This window comes from Ipomoea triloba, chromosome 2 (assembly GCF_003576645.1).
Source record: "Ipomoea triloba cultivar NCNSP0323 chromosome 2, ASM357664v1".
NCBI classification, from domain to species: Eukaryota; Viridiplantae; Streptophyta; class Magnoliopsida; order Solanales; family Convolvulaceae; genus Ipomoea; species Ipomoea triloba.
The window spans coordinates 24,272,289-24,276,999 of NC_044917.1; positions in this window are offsets into that span (position 1 = coordinate 24,272,289).

Here is a 4,711-nt window from a genome sequence, read left to right on the forward strand (position 1 = left end):
AAAAAAAAAATGAAAATTATAGCTTAGTTGTTTATTTTATTTTTCTTGTAGAGTTTGTAATTGACCCCCACTATTCCTTAGGATTGCTTCGTTTCGTCTTTGCATTATGCTCCTGGTTTTCATCAAACTCTTCTAGCTTTAAATGTGAATAATTGTGAACTTCTCTCCGTTTTGTGTATCTTCCATACCCCTTCTTTGTTAGCCCTTAACCTCTAGCCCCGTTATAAGCTCAATAAAGACCTACTTGATCTTTGCATGCATTTTTAGGTCTGTATTAGAGGAGTGTGAAAGGCAAGCTTTTGGGATGTTCTTCTCAATACCAAATTCTGCATAAACCTAACTGAGTAGGTGCACACACTGGGTTTGTCACTAACTAATAATTTTGGTGCTTGAATGTTGGCTTGGGAATGGATCTTGTTGGCTTTGTGGAATGACCGGAGGTACAAGAGTGAGTATGAAAATTTATGCCAGACTTGTGATTTATTTTCTTATTTTGCTTGAGGACAAGCAAGATCTTAAGTGTGGGGGAGTTTGATACACTCTCATTTGTACCTATTTTACTTGTGTTTTTATTTAGGTTTTATAATTAATTGTGTATTAAAATGTTATCTCCAATGCTTTTTCCTTGTTATTTTATTTAAAGTGGTATAATGCTTGGTTTGAGTGTCTTTGGTGTGTTTAGTGCTGCATTATAACCACTTGGGAGCAAAAAGGCAATGCAAAGGAATCAAAAGTGTTGAGAAGTCAAAATGGGACCGAAAGTACTGTTCACCGCAGATTCTCGACGCGTCGAGAACATCTCTCGACGCGTCGAGAACATCTCTCGACGCGTCGAGACCTTCCAGAGAGCAATAAAAATTTCGCCATTTTATTCTCGACGCGTCGAGAAACATTCTCGACGCGTCGAGAATCCTGCCCAGGACACTATTCATCCCAGAACAAAATTCCAGATTTGTCCCTGTTTTGGATCCCACTATTTAAGGCTTCATTTCTCCCCAAACCCTACCGGTTGGCTGCTGGTTTTTGTCAGAAAAAGGGGAAAGAGAACAAGGAAAAGAAGCTTCATCATCTCCAAAAGCCAAAGAAGAAATCATCACAACTTTTGGAAAGGAGATCAAAGAAAAGAGCTTGGAGGCATCATTTGGGAGAATATCTTCCTTTCTCTTTTCTATTTTGAACTTTATTGAATAATTGTTGGATCTATTTTAGCCATGTTAGGCTAAACTTCCTTTTGGGATTTTTGGGTATAAAAGTGTTTATGAACCTATGTGCCTAGTTCTTATTTTGTTTTAATGAAATATCTATTTGGGTTTATTGCTTGTGTTGCAATTGTGATTTATGTTATTGATACTTGTAATTAGATGCATATGATTGCTTGTACCCTTGCTAGATTTGTCTATGAATCAAAGAGCACCCACAATTGCACTTGACTATTGTACCTCGAGAGAGGACAATTTGGTTAAGGGATATATTTTGAATAGCTCACGAGAGTGAGTATTCCAATTACCGTATTTTGGGTTTGAGTTACGAGAGTAACCTTTCCCTTTTAGATGGCAATTTTCTACACTTGTTTAACCCAAATAATTATTTCACTTTAGATTGGCACTAGGTGATTAAACACTTTAACTCCCAAAAATCCCGCTTTTACCTCTTTGAATACAAAAACCCGTTTGCCTTATTTTAATTATCTTGTTTGCATATCCATAGATAATCACCCATTGTGAACGTAGGAATAGCTTCTTGCGAATATAATTAGTAACTAGTGCTTGATACCCCACTTCCCTGTGGTTCGATAACCCCGGAATACTCCGGGTATTTGTATGTGGTTTTATGCTACGACCATTAGGTGCACTTAATATTGTTGCTCGGGTGTACTTTATATTGTTGCATTCTATGATATTGTTAAGTGCACTCCATAGTGTTATTACTTACACTTTAAAGTTCGAGTGTACTTTATAGTGTTGCACTCTATGATGTTGTTAAATACATTCCATAGTGTTATTACATGCACTTCAAAGTTTGAGTTATTTATAAAATGTTACTGTGCTTTTTTAAAATTGTTTGTAATACGCTAAGGCCCTGTTTGGTAAATAATTAACCTATCAGTCAATTTTAGCATATTTGACCATTATTAGTTACGTTGTTTGACTTGGTTAAAAAACTATATATAAGTGTTTGGTTAATAAGATTTTTGTAACTCCAAAACACTAAATTTCAAAAGGCTACTCAAAACAACCTTTTCAATTAGCCTTTTGAGAAAAGAAATTATACCAAACAGCTATCAGCTAACAGCTAATTTACCAAACACTTTTCTACAATCAGCTAATATTATCAATTAATTATACTTTCAAACACAACCAGCTAACAGCCATTTACGAAACATGGCCTAAATCTTTCTACCGGGAAGAATCGAATTGGTTCCTAGCACAACGAGGACGTCAGTGACCTCGGAAAGAGGGGCGACGACAAGGCTCACAACAGGGTGGCATTGGTCCTGTGGAGTTGATGTGTGAGTGTGATTGTGTTAGGGAAGTTGTGGTCTGTGGAAGAGTCTAAGAGGAATACTGGTTTGTAATAGTCAAATAGAGAGGATTTGGGATTTAGGGAATTCAACTTCCAAACTTCGAACTATAAAAATGATTTTTTTTAATAAGGCCATAGAGTGGGGCAGCCCGTGACCCGCCTAGCTGGCGGTTGAGTGGGGCGAGCTTCCAAAATCGAAACCCACCATTACCTATATAAGGGTGGGGCAGGTTGGTCTGGTGGATAAAATACATTATAATGGCTCTACCTACATTATATTCTTGATCGTCTAACTTAATTTTAGAACACGTCTTAGGCTATCCTCATCCTAGCAAATAAACCCCTTTTAAGATGATGTTGAAGGTAATGCATTTTTTTTGTTAGCTTATGTGACTTGCAAGCTTGCTATAATAGCATAAGTTTTATGGCAGCCTTTTGACTTTTATTTTATTTTTTTATTTTATTATTATCAGCCTTTTGACTTTTATTTTATTTTTTTATTTTATTATTATATTTATAATAATATAAAATGAAAGTGAGATCATTTTGACTTTCAAAAAGAGTATTGCAGGTTAGGATAGCCTTAGTTCATAGCATTCTTTGTTTTGTGACGCAATTGATTAAATTGCGTTTAATTGGAGCACCATAGTAGTTAAGCGCATTTCATCAATCAAAGAATCAAGAATTTAACCTTCACTATTTGTTTCTAGTCTACAGCCACTTGGTTTACACTCCAAGCTCCCTTGTTCCCTCCATTCTACTATTTGAGCATTTTCAATACTTAACATCTATGCCTCCACCATCTCCACTCCAAGCTCCCTTGCTCCAAGCGTTTATGAATTCTGGAGTGTTTGAGGAAAATATGAATGATACCCTAGTTGCGCTAATTCCAAAGGTCAGTTGCCCGACGAGTGCCAGCCAATTTTGCCCCATTAGTCTGTGCAATGTTATTTACAAGATTATTACAAAGGCTTTGGCCAATAGCATCAAGCCCATCCTTAGAAAGCTCATCGGTCCGGAGCAAAGCAGCTTAGCTTTGTTCCTGGTCGCCAAATAACAAATAATATCCTGGTGTACCAAGTGGTCCTCTACTCGATGCGTACCAGAAACAATAACACGGGCATATGATCCTCAAGATTGATCTTGAAAAAGCTTATGACAGGTTGGGCTGGGACTTTATTCGAGACACTATAAAGGATATCGGAATGAATGTTGAATGGGTGAGAAATGTTATGTCTTGTGTCACATCTTGTAAGCTTAGGATCCTTTGGAATGAGAAGCAACTTGACCAAATCATTCCACTCGGGGCATTCGTCAAGGAGATGCCATTTCTCCCTATATTTTTGTTCTATGCATGGAGAGACTCAGCCATCTAATCAAGGAAGAAGTGCGAAGAGGAGAATGGAAAGGCATCAGACTAAGCAGGTATAGCCCTCCCCTTACCAATCTGTTTTTTGATGACGACTTTGTTCTTTTTGCAAAAGCCTCCCAGGACCAAATTATGGTGATTAAACAGTGCCTCGGTAAATTTAGCAAAGCTTCAGGCTAGTGGGCCAGTCTGAATAAATCCCATATTTTTTTTCCAAGAATGTTGGGAGTGACGAAGCTCGGGCCCTAACTGGACTTGCTAGGATCCCGGCTACGAACAATCTAGGCAAATACTTAGGGGTCCCATCCATTCATGGAAGAGTTACGAAGGAGATGTTCAACCCCATACTTGAGAAGATGGACGCAAGACTTGAAGGATGGAAAATGTGTTTCCTCTCGCTAGCGAGAAGACAAATTCTTGCCCAGACGGTACTTCATTCTATCCCTTATAATGCCTGCAGGTATTTGGAAGGAAATTGATAGAAGAGTTCGACGCTTCCTTTGGAGGGGGGGGGGGGCACACCAGAAAATCAGAAGTGTCACCTAGTCCGTTGGGACACGGTAACAAAACCGAAAAGTTAGGGAGGGCTTGGAATTCGATCAACCGAAGAGGTTAATTTAGGGTTTATGGCCAAGCTTGGATGGAAAATCCTTACGGATGATGATTGCATGTGGGTAAAGCTTCTAAAGGCTAAATATGCGCAAGCAAAAAAGGGAATAAGCATCTTTGAACCAGAAAGAGTAAGTTCCAAACTTCCAATGCATGGAGAGGAATTGTCTCAGCCTTGCTTATTATTCAAAAAGGCGTCCATTTCGATGT